Genomic DNA, 16,006 nt, shown 5'->3' with positions numbered 1-16,006 from the left:
TTTTTTTTTTTGAGACGGAGTCTCCATCTGTCGCCCAGGCTGGAGTCAGTGGTGCAATCTTGGCTCACTGCAACCTCCGTCTCTTGGGTTCAAGTGATTCTTCTGTCTCAGCCTCCTGAGTAGCTGGGATTACAGGCATGCACCACCATGCCCTACTAATTTTTGTATATTTAGTAGAGATAGGCTTTTACCATGTTGGCCAGGCTGGTCTTGAACTCCTGACCTCAGGTGATCCACACCCCCACTAGGCCTCCCAAAGTGCTGGAATTATAGGCATGAGCCACCATGCCCGGCTCAGTATCTTATTTTCTATAAAAATGGTCACTAGAATTGATAGTCTTTCTTGTGACATTCTGGATAAGCAGCTTTTTATAATTGTTTTAAAAGTATCTATATTTTCCACTCCTTGCTGATACCACCAAAGTTAATGTATCCTAAGAGCTACGACGGTTTTAGGAAAATGTGTCTGTCTGGAATATTATTACTGAAAATATATTGAGGCACTTCATGGGAGGCAATTAGATTTTATTAATCTACTTATTTATTTATTTTTTGAGGTGCATTTGTTGTTTTGCTCTGCCACACAGGCTTGAACGCAGTGGCACGATCATGGCTCACTGCAGTCTCAACCTCCTGGGCTCAAGCAATCCTCTGCTCTCAGCCTCCCAAGTAGCTGGGACTACAGGCATGTACCAACATGCTGGCTAATTTTTGTATAGAAACAGAGTTTCACCATGTTACCTAAGCTAGTTTTGAACTCCTACGCTCAAGCAATCCTCCTGCCTCTCAAAGTGTTGTGATTACAGGTGTGAGCCACTACACCCATCCATGTCAACTAGATTTTAGAAAGCGACTTCAGGATTTTAGTTCCTCTTTCACCAATGCTTCATCAGTATCACTCTTCCTCCTGTGTTTCTCAATTTCAATTGTATATTTTTAATGGTTGCAGAAGCTCATATTTATCATAATTTTTCAATTTATGCATGTCATCTAGAATACTGAAAAGACCTTGAGATATTCTTTATCATAAACTTCTCTTTTAAGGAGATATTATTGCTTCCAATATAGAAAAAAATTAATTTTGCTATTGACCTTCAGAATGTAGAGGATTACAGATGTGAGCCACCTCACCCGGACAGGACTTTTTAATATTGTATTCACTATTGGCTTTAAAGAATAGGCAACCTGGCAGGGCGTGGTGGCTCACGCCTGTAATCCTAGCACTTTGGGAGGCTGAGGTGGGTGGATTATCTGAGGTCAGGAGTTCGAGACCAGCCTGCCCAACATGGTGAATCCCCCATCTCTACTAAAAATACAGAAGATTAGCGGGGTGCATTGGCGCGTGCCTGTAATCCCAGCTACTTGGGAGACTGAGGCAGGAGAATCACTTGAACCTGGGAGGCGGAGGTTGCAGTGAGCCGAGATCAGGCCACTACACTCCAGCCTGGGCAACAGAGCAAGACTTCATCTCAAAAAAAAAAAAAAAAGAATAGGCAGCCTTAGAATCTTTTGGGGACTTATGCTGAAATCCATTAAGTTTGTCATCAATTTTTTTCATCTTTGTTGTATCCCTGCTCCCTCAAATCATTATAGCCTATGTTCAGTGTTTTTGTTGGTGATGGTCGACCAAAAACCTAAATAATCCATCTCCAGCAGTATCATTTACTGTAGGAAAAAAATTAATGTTTACCTATAGATATATTTGAATATTGAAAATTTACAAATCTAAAAATAATTGTCAACTGTTCCACATGGCTTACATCAGGAAATGTACCTCAAGTTATTTAACTGTGTGATATTTAGCATTTCTTACAAGATTCACAATGATTTCAGTCAACAAATCTGCTATATTTTAATTATTTGGTTTTGCTTTTGATCTGCTAAATAATGTGTAAATGTTATTTGGCGTTTATACAAATATATTGTATATAATATTTGTACAATAATATACAAGTATATCTTTATATAAACAAATATATATTGTATATATACAAATATATTGCATATTTGAAATATATATTTGTATACTGCTCTAAGTTCTACTAAGCTTCTATGCTTTTTGTAAATGAAGAAAATTCCTGTTATTATGCTGCTTATACATTTTTGTAGATGATCCTCTAAATACTAGATATTGTCTTGCCAAAACAGAATTGAGTTTATTATGTATTCAATGTAGTATTTTCCTCATCATATAAATCTGTTTTGTGGCACAAATAATTATATATTTCTAATCAGCTTTGAAATTTGAATACTTAGCATTCCTATTGATGTTTATTTCAGATTCTTCACGTTTACTAAAAAAATGTGCTAAGTGCTGTAGAATCTTTGCCATTTTCCAGATGATTTTTTGTTCTCAAAGAGGTGGCAAAATACAGAGTCCTTTGAAGTACAGTAAAATAATCAGAATCTAGTCATTATCATTTCTCCTCACCATTTGGAAAAAAGTTGTGTCCATTATATTTCCAAAAACTTCCAACCTGTATTATCTTTTGTAAAGATAACAAATTTCTTACTTGAGTTGAGTAATTTTCAGCAAGAGTACATGTTTGTTTCCTATTCAAACTACTTGGCCATGTGTTTGAATTCTTTGCGTTTTAAAGTTACTTTGTTTTAGATTCATCGATTATGGTTGACAATGGAACTAAAAGATAAATTCACATCTCACATTTCTGTGACACTTTCACTGAAACAAACAGCCCTAAACTCTCTATTTTCTTTTGGTATTCCACCCTTTTCTCCCTAAATTTATTCAATAATCCAAATAGTTTTACTTTACTTTTTATCTAGACAGCTTTTCATCTTCTGGTTTTAGTTTGATTTTTTTTTTCTTATCAGTATCCTGGGAGAAATAATATTATATTAGCTTATTAAATGTTAAAGAAATATTATTAAGGCCAGGCACGGTGGCTCAGGCCTGTAATCCCAGCACTTTGGGAGACCGAGGCAGGTGGATCACGAGGTCAGGAGTTCAAGACCATCCTGACCAACATGGTGAAACCCCGTCTCTACTAAAAATACAAAAATTAGCTGGGCATGGTGGCGCATGTCTGTAATCCCAGCTACTCAGGAGGCTGAGGCAGGAGAATTGCTTGAACCCGGGAGGTGGAGGCTGCAGTGAGCTGAGACCATGCCACTGTACTCCAGCCTGGGCATCAGAGTGAGAGACTATCTAAAAAAAAAAAAAAAGTATATATATATAATTAAAACATAATAGAGTAGTTTATCCTAGAACTTAAAACTTTAAAATATATACATAATAAGCCATGAAACTTTACCAGCAGTTAAGTTTTCTCCTGAAGAAATTTTCTTTAACAACCCATAAACAATAGCTATGATACAATTAGCAATTCATGATATAATAGTCTCTAATTTATGAATATAAAATAATTATTTTATGAATATATAATGGCCTTGATCATTAATTACCATAAAAGTGAGTTGTGTAATAATAAAAATCTGTAGATCTAAATTAGGAATTCAGAGCTACCATTCAGGCAGACAACATGAACTGTAATGCAAAACTTCAAATTTAGCCAATGCACAAATACTAACACAGGATTTTTTTTAAAAATTAGATAAAAATCAAAACAAGAGTTGGAAAACAACTCCTTGTTTGGAAGCACTAGTTATTGTGGCACTCGTTACTAAAGCCAGTAAGGTCTTTGTCAAACACTCTCTGTTTCAGCTTATGAAGTAAATGTCAATCCTGTTAGAAAGCCTATTTCCATCTGAAAGAAAGTTGTCATAAAAAAGGATTTTTGTTAGAGAAGACATTTTATTGTTATTTGCCAGAAAATTATTGTAATAAGAATATGTCATCTACCTTTAGAGTTAGCAGTTAAATAAAAAAGTGAAAAAAATTCAACATAATGATGTCTGTGATGTGGATAATTTCTTTCTTTCTTTTCTTTTCTCTCTCTCTTACTTTCTTTCGAGTTTCACTCTTGTTGCCCAGGCTGGAGTCCAATGGTGTGGTCTTGACTCACTGCAACCTTCACCTCCTGGGTTCAAGCGATTCTCCTGCCTCAGCCTCCCGAGTAGCTGGGATTACAGGCATGCACCACCATGCCTAGCTAATTTTTTATATTTTTAGTAGAGACAGGGTTTCTCCATGTTGGTCAGGCTGGTCTTGAATTCCCAACCTCAGGTGATCTGCCTGCCTCTGGCCTCCCAAAGTGCTGGAATTACAGGTTGGATAGTTTCTTTGGATGTCATGCCCTTGAGCAATAAACAACCTGAAAAACTGTCCTTAGCTCCAAAATTTACATAGTCATTACAGCTAATAAAGATAATATAGAAACAATCTATGTAGTAAATGGAGGCATAGTTTAAGGGATTGTGAGACCGTTGTTGTTTGCTAACTGTGACCTTGAGCAATTTACTTATCACTCAGTTACCTCAGCTACAAATGGGGTTATGTATGCTTCATCCTTCAAACTGCTGACCGGAGGTCACACGAGATATCCCCAGCTCTGAGTAGTCAACGAAATCATAAGATGTGCATAAGGTTTCCATTTTGCACTTGTTAAAAATGTGCTTGCGGCCGGGCACAGTGGCTCATGCCTGTAATCCCAGTGCTTTGAGAGGCCTAGGCTGGTGGATCACCTGAGGTCAGGAATTTGAGATAAGCCTGGTGACACATGGTGAAACTCCATCTCAACTAAAAATACAAAAATTAGTTGGACATTGTGGTGGGTGCCTGTAATCCCAGCTACTCGAGAGGCTGAGGCAGGAGAATGGCTTGAACCTGAGAGGCGGAGGTTGCAGTGAGCCGAGATCACGCCACTGCACTCCAGCCTGGGCAACAGAGTGAGACTCTTGTCTAAATAAATGAATAAGTAAGTAAAATGTACTTGCTTGAATTTTTTTTTATTTTGTTTTTAAATTGAATGAAGGATATGCGCAGAGCCAGTAAAGGATGGTAATATGGGATCAGTTCCTGTTAAGTCACCGGTGGACAGTTCTGGCTTCACGTGTTCACTGGTGCTCTTTTGTAGGAGCCCAAGATGCTGACAGTTTAATTTTCTTAGGATGCCAAATGTTAAGGCACTTGTTTGATGTTTGCAAATAAGCTGCTGTGCAAAATGAAAACCTGATGGTGATCTTAAAAGCAACCCCAACCAATGAATGTCTCTGTAACAAACCTCAAGAGGACACAGGGTTTCTATTTTGAGAAATGAAATTCTGCAAAAACAACCAAAAAAAACATTTAAAGTCCTAGAAATGGTGAGAGTATTGACTTCAGAGGAAGCCAGGAGGAAGTTTGCTCAAACATCCCCCTCCCGTCTGCTCCTGATGGCTCCATTTGATTAAGGCAGCACATTTGTGGCCAGCCTGAAAATGAGCAAAGGGTGTGTGTCCAAGTTCTCATTCATTCACTGAGCATTTATTGAGGCCTGCTGTGTTCCAGGCACTGGCCTAGAAGCCAGGGAGATGAGTGAAATCAGACATGATTTCAGTCCACTGGGCTCTTGAAGTCTAGTTCATGAACTGTCTTTCTTGTCCTCTGTCTTCCTAGGTTCTGTTCCTCCCTCCTTCTGCATCCTAAGTGACAGCCTTCCTTTCACCCTTAGGTGTGCAATTCTCCCTCTCTTAGCAATGATTTCAGATGTTCATTGAAGGAAAAATGGCTGCATGTTCCAGCTGCTATGCCTTCACTCCAAGCACCCTCCCATCTGGTATAACCACAACCTCAGCACTGCCTATAGGAATCCTTCCTACGCATCCCTGACCACAACAAATGCCACCTCCTCCATGTAGTCTTCCCTTGTCACTCAAGTTGGAAACAACCTGCTCCTCCTTTCTGATCCAATAGCCCTGTCTTCGTGCATCTTTTTAGCTTTGATGATACACCTAACTTTTGTTACAGCTGCTATGGTTGCCACGGATATTTTCCTCGCTAAATAGGGGTGGGGTTGAGCGTGGGGCAACACTCCCTAAATCCAGGGCCCATGTCTCATTCTTCTCTATCCTTGCAACCTGTCTCACACTGCTAAGGACATACCACATGCTAAAGAAAAGTTTGACTGAATTGGATTTTTTTTTCTGTGATTTTAGCTGCCCAGAATTAGACTGATCAATCCCCGTAGTGGCATTCTTACATCATGGGTCCACGAACTGTTCTTATGTTCTATTTATTTCATATTTTTGAGTCTTCCTTGTTCTCCATTTCCCATCCACTCCACCCATCCCACCCCACTCCTGTTATAGACACACTCTCTTGTTTTATTAAAGTGTGACCTTCGAATCTATCTTCCATAATGTTATTTGCACACTTGTGTAAGCTTGAGTTATACTTGTCATTGTTGGGATTGAATTTGCCTTCGGCTAAGGGAATGAAACACCTCCACTGGAATTTCAGGCACCAGCACCTGCAAGGAAGTGTTTTGACTCTTGGAATCAGGGCAGGAGGTAGTCAGCAGCTTAGTCCAAGGGTGGCGGACTTATCCTGCTTCCGCTTCTGCTTCTTCTCCAGGCTCCCCCAACCTCAGAGCCTCCTTGTCACCTCAAGCCAGGACTCTGCCCCTCTAGTAGAGCCTTTCTACACAGCCGCTGCACTGCCAGCCAGGAGGCTCCAGGGGGAATTCTTGTGTCCAAGCGATTGCTGTCCTCTTGACACATCGCTATTTGAGAACACCCATTTCTGTACCTCCTGAATCTTTTGGCTTGCACCCCTGGATGTAGCATAGCACACTCTTGGCAAATAAGGCAAAATGCTCCTCTCTTGCCCTATGATGAAGAAATGCCATGGGTCCTTAGATCAGCAGTTCTCAAACTCTTTGGCCTCCAGACCATGTACACTCTCAAAAATTACTAAGGAACCCAAAACGCTGTTGTTTATGTAATTTATGTCTATTTATATTGACCATATCAGAAATTAAAACTAAGAAAACTTAAAAATATTTATCTAATCCCCTTAGAAAATAGTACTAAAGCCATTACATCTTAAACATAACACTTTTTATGAAATATAACTGTATTTCCCAGAGCACGAAGAATTTAGTGAAAAGAGCAGCACTGTTTTATGTGTGTGCAAATCTCATTATTCATACCTAGCTCAATAAAAGACAGCTGAGTTCTCAGGTCTGCCTTTGCACTCAGTCTCGTGCCATACCACATGTCACATAGACTTTGGGAAATTCCACTGTATGCTTGAGAGAAACTGAGAGTGAAAAAAGGCAACTGGTATCTTAGTATTATTAAGAGAGTGGTTTTGACCTCATGAACCCTCTGAAAAGATCTCTGGAACCCCCAGGGGGTCCCTGGACTACACTTTGAAAACTGCTGCCTAGATCATTGGTTTCTTGATGACAAGTCCATTTTCTATTCATCCTTACAGACTGGGTTATTTATTTATTTTAACTTAAAGACCAATGTAATAGGACAGACTGGGTTTTAAACCAACTATGTAGTTGGCACTCAGTAAACCTTGCTTGAATTGTTTGAAAATGTCTGTGTCATGAGGGTTTATCGCTCCATCATCAGCATCCAGGGACGTGCTATACTCACTCTAGTGATGCTGCTGTTGCTGAAGGCGTTTGGATTCTCCTTGGAGACTGGCCTTTAGAGAAATCGGTAGTTCTGTTGAATATCCTCAGTGATGCCATATCTTTGTTCTCTGAGGAGCACTTTGATTTTTGGGAACAGCCAGAGTGATGAAATCTGGTTTCTAATATGAGTAGTCAAATTGGGTAACACCATATTTTGGATTTGTAAAAGGGAATACTGTCTTCCTAAAACTGGGATGGCAGATCTACTTTAATGGCCATTTCTCTAATTTTATACACATATTTACACCTATGCAAATGATATTTGTCGCAGTTTAATAATTGCATCATCATTTCAAGAGTAAAAAGTGAAAACAAAGTGGTAAATCTAAATTTACTACTAGGTGACCAGTTAGATAAACTGTGAGCAACCATAGAACAGAACACTCTGAAGCGGAAGAAAGGAATGAGAAAAATTCTGTATGTATTAATAATAAATAAACTCCTAGATATATTTAGTGAAAAAGCAAAAGGCAAAACAAAGTATGTAGTATACTATCATTTGTAAAGAAGACGCCTGTATGGTGAGTGTGTGTCTGTGTCTATGTGTTTGCTCATGTATGTATAAGGTGCACAATAAACTGGGCATGTGGTTTCCTCCAGGGAGGAGAGCTAGATGGCTGGGGTCAAGAGCAGGTGAGCAGCTTTTCCAGGACTGTCCTTTTGTACCTTTTGAATTCTAAAACCATCTGAATGTGACCTAATGAAACATAAACTTTAAAAGTCCCAAACTGAAAAGATGATGATGTCCTCCCCTTACAAAATTAAAAATAAAAACAATTTTAACACTTAGAAAACCTATTCTCTAAAAGAATTCTGTGTATTTCCTGGCCAATAACACAATTGTTAGAAGAAATGTACAATGCACCAGGTGACATGTGGAAGGGGACAGGCACTTGTGAAAATATTCACCTTTTTCTTAATCACGTCTTGTTCCTCTTCTCATCCTTGCTTCATTTCACAAATAGGGGAACTGAGTCCAAATAGGTGAAGTGACTCATCAGTGCCGCCTGGGCTCTTGGTTCCAATGCTTGCCTTGTTAGAGAGGGGATTTCCAGACTGCTCCTGCAGCTCTCTCCGCTAGGATGTGGTAGGAGTAGGGGGAGGAGAGGGTGGCAGATCCTCTTTCATTTGGCCTTAAGCGTACCTCCCTCTTCGCCTCTCACCCTGAGCAGGGCTGGCGCCTGAGGCCAGTGAACACCTGTGGTGGTGGCTGTGGGACAGCATCTTCCCCTGCTCTTTCTCTTCCTTCTTCCCCTTGGCCACCCACACCCAGGCAGGTGTCCTCGCCAACCCCAGGACACTGCTCTTGGTGTTTCATAGGCACGTGTCCTCTTTTTCTGAAATTAACATTACCCAGTTCACTATCATCTACTTTACCAGAGTACTTTGGGCTCTTTCAAATCAATTTCTGCTTCAAAGGATAAAGAGTTGTCATCAGCTAAGAGGTTCAAAAGTCTGTGGTGTAGGCTCTCCAAAATTCTGGCACAGGTCAGGTGACCCTGGCTTTTATAAAGGAGTCTTTGGCATTCATTCATTCATTCATTCATTGAAGAAATATGCATTGGACCTATTCATTGCATGAGGCACTTTCTAGGCACTGGGGATGAAATGTTGGCCAAAACAGATAAGGTCTCTGTTCTTATGAAGCTCACATTCACATGATGAGAGGCTGACAGTAATCAAGCAAACAAATAAATGATCAAGGTAACTTCAGATACTAATAGATGAGAGGACGATGTGACAGATAGGGGCTGGGGAGCCACCTTTGGACTTGTGCTGAATTCTATCTGAAGATGCCTTCACTAAGAGAGAGGGGCTGTCTCCATGGCTTTTGAGGCCCTCCCCTCCAGTGGTGAGATTTTAACAATCTCCCCATCTGACAGGTTCTCATGCAGGAATGAAAGACATGGAGGGGAAGAGGGGGGCCAGCTCCCTGAGTCCTGTGTCCACCAGCTGCTGCTAAATACCTCTCAGAAACTCTGCTTCTAGCTAAGGGGACCTACTTCTCTTGGGAATCTCAATACGTGGAACAAGAACCTCGTGGATGGACCCTTTGGCAAAATGAATTGGACCAACCACAGGTTCCAGGACTGGAGAGCCAGCAATGCCTCCCTAGACAATTACTCTGCTCAGGTAAGACCAACTGAAAACCAGACCAATACAAATGGTTGCTATTCCTGTTTTTTGTTTGTTTGTTTGTTTGTTTTTGTGACAGGGTCTTGCTCTGTCATCCAGGTTGGAGTACAATGGTGTGATCATGGCTCACTACAGCCTTGACTTCCCTAGCTTAAGTGATTCTTCTATCTCAGCCTCTCAAGAAGCTGGGACTACAGGCATGCAGCAGCACACCCAGCTAATTTTTGGAATTTTTTTTTTTTTTTTTTTTTAAGTAGAGGCAAGGTCTAGTCTAATATTGCCCAGGCTGGTCTCAAACTCCTGAGCTCAGGCGGTCCTCCTGCCTCGACTTCCCAAAGTGCTGGGATTATAAGCGTGAGCCACTGCGCCTGGCTTGTTGTTACTGTTAAATAATAGTCTGATCACTGAGTTCTTAAACAACTCCATGAGGTAGGTATTCATATTCTGTCCATTTCACAGATGAGGCTCAGAAAGGTTAAGTGTTTGTCCTAAGATCACAGTTAGGAAGTGTCTGAGACCTAGGTCACCGAACTTTAAATCTCAGGCACTTTCAATGACATCCTCCTTTGTTCTTCTCGCCCCTACCCACCTCCTCTGCCTGCCCAGGATAGGTACTTGCCTTTCTAGCCCTGCATAGACACCCTCATGCTGTCTCCCCCTTGCTGTAAACAGGTGTGCTCCACTCCCACCAGCCTCCCCCAGCTGGTGACCCAAGTTCCCCTCTCATTGCTCAGGGCTTATGTGTGTCATCTGCCCCACCCCACTCCCCCATACATCATGCCCTGTGACTTGGTGCCTCATCTTGTGTGATTCATGGCTCGTGCCCTGGGCACTGGGAAGGTCTGGTTTCCAAGACCCCTTCCTACCCTCCAGGAGCTGTCAAAGGGAAACTTGGTGAGGTCAGCTATGTCACTCAGAAGGGAGACAGGGAAAAAGGCAGAAAGGAAGGGAGCTGTTAGGATACCCAACAGTATCCCATCTAGCCTTGGTGCCCCCAAAGACTGTAAAACTTGGTATTTGTGTTCCCAGATGCAACTTATCCAAGGTGGCTAATAAATTGCCCTAGTGATCCAATGAGTTCCCCCCACCCCACCTTGGCTACAGTCTCTGCATTGCGCAGCCAGCTCCCCAAGACATGTGGTCTGAGAGGTGCTATCTGCTATTATTGTAACCAAGTGAGTTATAGAGAAACGCCACACTCTGAGATGAATTCAGGAGTCCTTTATTAGTTGGCGACCGAGAGATGGCTAGTGCTTAAAATTTTCTTGGCTCTGAAGAAGGGGCTAGACTTTCTTTTATACTTTGGTTTAGAAAGGGGAGGCTAGTTAAAACAATCTTACAGAAGTAAGCAAAAAGTTAAAAGGATAAATGGTTACAGGAAAGCAAACAGTTCCAGGTGCAGGTGCAGGGGTTTTAAATCTATCACAAGGTGATAGATGCTGGGCTTTGGTTGCTATCAACCGGACACAAACGCAGGGGCTCCGGGTGCTATTAACTGGGTGAATTCCTGGGAACTGCGGATATAGCTTGCCACAGTATCTTATCAGTTAATTGCATTTTGGATGTGCTGGGAGTCAGCTTGCACAAGTTAAGTCCTTGAGGAAGGAGGTTGGGTAAGGGGCTGCAAGTGAAGGAGCCAAGATGGAGTCTGTCCGGCTATCTTAGCTAAGGAAGAGTCAATTCAGGTTAAAACAAGTAGGGTATCACACTATAAGGGCTGAATCAGGCAACTTTACTTTATGGGGAATAAACAGGAAGGAGCCTGAATGCAGGTAAAGAGAGCTTTGGGTTTGGAGTCAAAATGCGGACTCCAGTCCTGGCTACAGTACTTGCCTCAGGCAAGTGCCTTCCCCTGAGATTCCTCACCTATACAATGGGAGAGTTTAAGATTCCTTCTAGCTCTGAGAATCTACAGATGGAATGTGGCTGGAGTGGGAATGGGCTTTGTGTCTCCATCCCTAGAGGCAGGAGAAATTCTTTCCCTGTGTGAATAATTCTCCCCTTCCCCACCAGAGCATGGGCACTCTCTCACGCCTGCCACCTTTTCCTAGTGGTAGCTCTACTGGCCTTGCCTATGTCCTGATCCTGTCAACCCTTTCACGTGCCCCTCCCAAAATGCTGGGATTACAGGCGTGAACCACTGCCCCTCTCCCAGGTACCTAGCACTGCACCATCCTGGCTATCTCTTTTTCTGGACCTCCTATCGTATCTGCTAACCCTTGGTAAGAACGGTAGAGCTCTGGAGTGAACCAATCACATGGAGGCAGCAGAATGTACTGTGTATGAACACACGATTTAAAGTCAGAGAGATGGAGGTTTATGTCCGAACTCTGCCACTTATCAGCCCTATAACTCTGAGCAAGTGTGATACCCGAGAGCTGTTTTTCTTTACTATATAATAGGAATAATGATTGTTCCTATCTCAAGTCTATTTATGAAGATTAAACAAGATAATGAATGTGCCCAGTATATATTAAGTTCACAATAAACAGTAGCTAATATTACCATTTAGGATTCTGTAGAGCTCGTTTGCATAGGTGTGCAAGAATTACCTTCATATCTCCTTCATATTACTTTCCTCTCCTTTCCCTTACGCAAAGTACATCACCACCCTGAAGCCAGAGACTAACCCTGAAGGACTCAGCAGGTGGGTGAGAGAAGGGCTGGACCCATGAAGGAGGAAGGTGGGCTCCTGGGGAAGGGACCTGTGGGGATTGGTGTGAGTGGGGCCACGGCTATGGAGGCTAGAGCTGAAGAGAGGGGCTAAAATGGAGGCAGGAGATGGTTGGCCACTAAGGAGGTGGAAGCCTGGAAGTGGGAGAGCTCCTACAGGGGTGAGGAGACCCCAGGGCACTTTTGTGGAGGGTCACCAAAGCCAGCCAGAGCAGCTGGATGGTCCTGTCTCTTCGTTGCTTCCTTCAGCCTAAGCACAGCAGCCACAGGCCTTTCTGGCTCCATTGCTGCGGTGGCCCTCATCTTGCTCCTGGTGGGTCTCTTGTCCATGATCCTGAAGAAATGGAGGCATGAGAGTGAGTTGAACAAGTTGACCCTGGAACTGGGAATGAAGAGAAGAGAAACTGGGGGCAGAGACTGGGGTGTCTTTCCTATGGGCAGCCTTGTCGGAGTGGGGGGCAGGTAGTGGGAGGGTAATATGAAGGAGATACGAAGATAAGACCTCTTCTGTAGAGTTGTTGGGGACTCTGTGCACAGCAATAAGACTTACTCATCACACAAGTTCTTCACACTGAAAGCGATATACAGTATAAGCCGTCTGCATATATGATTATGGTCTATATGCCTCAGCTAAAAAAATATTGATGCCAAATAATCTCTTCTAAATAATAAACAAAATTATAAATTATAAAGTTTACTCATTTCCCCTGTGTCTTCCTGGGAATTTAACTTAGTCTCAGAGGCCCAATAGGCTGAGTGAGGTGGATTTTGCATTTTGAAGTTAAGCCCTAAATCCAGCAAACAACCAAGTAAAGATGGTTATTAACCCAACACAGACTGACTCTGAGTTTATCAATTTTTCCAGCACTATTTAAGAAACAACTGAGGCATCAGACCAACTTTCCCCACAAGTCCTCGGTAAGGAGCTAGTCCAGTCACACGTAGTGGGGGCTCCTGGCCTCCTTGCTGCTTCCTACCTAGACCCCACACAGAGGGTGGTGGGAGAAGGCAGGGGGCAGATCTGGACGAAATGTTTCTGAAAACAGATCTAGGGCTTGTGCAGCAAGAACTCAGCATTCTACTTGCTGTCCTGTAGGGACAGCCTAGTGCCTGATTTTGTCTTTGGGAGTCCCTGGGGCCCAGAGGTCTGCCTCTAACCAGGGTTCTGTCTCTAAAGGATCTTTCCTGCCATGCTGATGCCATATATTCTAACGTAATCAACCTGGCCCCCCAGAAGGAGGACGACTTTGCTGTCTATGCCAACATGCCCCCTTTTCATCACCCCAGGAGGACATCGCCAGACCAAGTGGAATATGCCTCCATTGTATTCCACTGATGGGAAGCCAACGAGATGCTCAGAGTGGGGGTCAGACCTGGCCCCAGCTGGATCTTGGCATACCCTTTGCTTTAGATTTATGTGTGTGTTAAAAAAAAATACATAGGCCGGGAGCAGTGGCTCACACCTGTATCCCAGCACTTTGGGAGGCTGAGGCAGGCAGATCACGAGGTCAAGATATCAAGACCATCCTGGCCAACATGGTGAAACCCTGTCTCTACTAAAGACACAAAAATTCACCAGGCATGGTGGCACACACCTGTAATCCCAGCTACTTGGGAGGCTGAGGCAGGAGAATCACTTGAACCCAGGGGGCGGAAGTTGCAGTGAGCCAAGATCACACCGCTGCACTCCAGCCTGGCAACAGAGTGAGACTCCATCTCTAAAACCAACCAACCAACCAAACAAACAAAAAAACATAAAAACATATTCTGATGGAGGTGGATGGCCGGACATTTCTTCTAATTTATTAAAATCAAAGTACAGTTCTAATAGAAAGGAGTGACATACAAGAGACACCGGACATGCTCGTCCAGACCACCCCAGCCCCAGACGCAGGGGGTGAGACAGACTGGCCAATAAGGGAACCCTCTGAGCTCCTGCCCCTGCTGGGGCCAAAGGGCCGAGGAGGGGGATTCAGACCATTTCAGGCCCAGCTGCTTTTGTCTCTCCAGTCCTGCCCTGTCAGGAGTTAACACCCCATGGGAGTCAACTTAGGAGTCATGCTCATGTCTGTGATCAAGTGCGTGGCTGACTGCCTGGTGTGTCTGCACAGTACAATTGCTGGACAATATGCCAGGTGTAGGGGAGAAGGCACAGCGGGGCTGCAGGTGCCTGGGAAGTGCTTCTTACTGAGGAATTGGTGAGTTCCCAGGAAGCATGGGGGCCACCTGAGAAAGAGGGCAGGGAAGGAGTGCCAAGCGGGAAGTGGGCTGTGTGTCATCACTGGCCAGAGATAGCTCCTGTGGGAGCTGTGGTAGATGACTGGAACTTTACAATTGATTCACTCCTTCTTTTCATCATTCACAAATACTCATTAAGCACTTCCGTGATCTAGGTCCTGGGAATACAGCAGTGAACCCAACAGACAAAGCCTTGTCCTCACAGAGCTTACCTTGTAGAATGAACAAAGAAACACACAAACACACAGAATGTCAGATGGTGGGATGTGCTATGGGGAAATAAAGCAAGCATTCTCTACCCTACACTTCCTTGTAGGAGGTGAGAGTGGGTTGTTAGTTTGTATCAGGTGTTCAGGGAAGGCCTCACTGACATCTGACCTGAAAAAAGGTAAGAATGTGACACCTGATGATAAATAGGGAAAGAGTATTTCAGACAGGAGGAAAGGCAGTGCAAAGGCCCTGAGGTAGACGTGTACCTGACATGGTCAAAGAAAAGCGAGGAGGTGAACGTGTCTGGAGTGGAGTTGGGGAGTGGCAGGGGTCGGAACAACGATGTGGAGACAGTCAGAGTTCTTCACTATTAGGAGGGGGCTTGGAAAATGGAAAGTTTCAAGCATGGCTTGTGTTTTGAAAAGATTTTTCTGTATTGAGCCAGACTGTAGGGGCAAGAGTAGAAGTAGAGAAGGTAGTAATGCAGGAATGCCCAGTGGTTAAACCCTCAAAACAAAAAGACTTGCATGCTTCTCTGGAGACAGCTAGAAGGCAGGACACCAGGCAGAAGAGAGAAATCCATATTGAGGTCAGTCTCTGGATGGCAGGGACCCCACAGACTGGACCAATGGTGGCAGTGGGAAAGGTGCCTGGGGAGGTTGGTCAAAGATTAACAAGGCCAGAAGTCTTCTACCTTGAGTCTTGCTCTGGCAACCCCACCTCTTCTTTCATCTTCTTCCACCTAGGGAGAAGTCTAATGGGCTTGATAGTTAGAGGTGGTGAGAGGACAGGGACAGGCAAGTCCTGCCTGTGGGACAACAGGGATCCGGGACTCAACAAATCTTAGGCCTCTCGCCAGGACCAGCATGTTGGGAACACGCCTCTCCATCCACATTCGTTCTCAGAATAGGCAGCTGCTTGTCCTGTACCCTCAGCTTGGCCTGGTCTTGGTGATAGGGTGGGGAGCATGGGACATTGCACAGAAGGGGTGCAGAAGGCAGTGGGGACCCAACCATCAATGTTTCGGTTTTTTAGTGGCCTGTATCTTCTTTGGCCAGGACTGGGCTTGGCCCAGGACCAGAGGGACCCAAAAGAAGAACCACCGTTTAGACTGCCACAACACAGAGGGCCCTGGAAGACCGCTGGCTGGATGTGTTCAGCACCTTTGGTCCCTCCAGGGATTTCTGAAGATTCTCATT

General features: G+C 43.6%; 1 long non-coding RNA gene across 1 annotated transcript; it reads left to right on the top strand.

Moving 5' to 3' along the window:
• Nucleotides 1-12,284: 12,284 nt before the first annotated feature.
• LOC108535122 (uncharacterized) lies at nucleotides 12,285-14,083 on the top strand. The gene is made up of 3 exons (XR_001887135.1): nucleotides 12,285-12,333; nucleotides 13,225-13,277; nucleotides 13,537-14,083. It is a non-coding gene; the product is annotated as an uncharacterized LOC108535122 (long non-coding RNA).
• Nucleotides 14,084-16,006: the final 1,923 nt, after the last annotated feature.

The sequence above is a fragment of the Rhinopithecus bieti genome, unplaced genomic scaffold, assembly GCF_001698545.2.
Source record: "Rhinopithecus bieti isolate Rb0 unplaced genomic scaffold, ASM169854v2 scaffold_12049, whole genome shotgun sequence".
In the NCBI taxonomy this organism is placed as follows: Eukaryota; Metazoa; Chordata; class Mammalia; order Primates; family Cercopithecidae; genus Rhinopithecus; species Rhinopithecus bieti.
The sequence above is the reverse complement of the archived record's forward strand: the minus strand, read 5'-3'. Positions and strand labels throughout refer to the sequence as shown.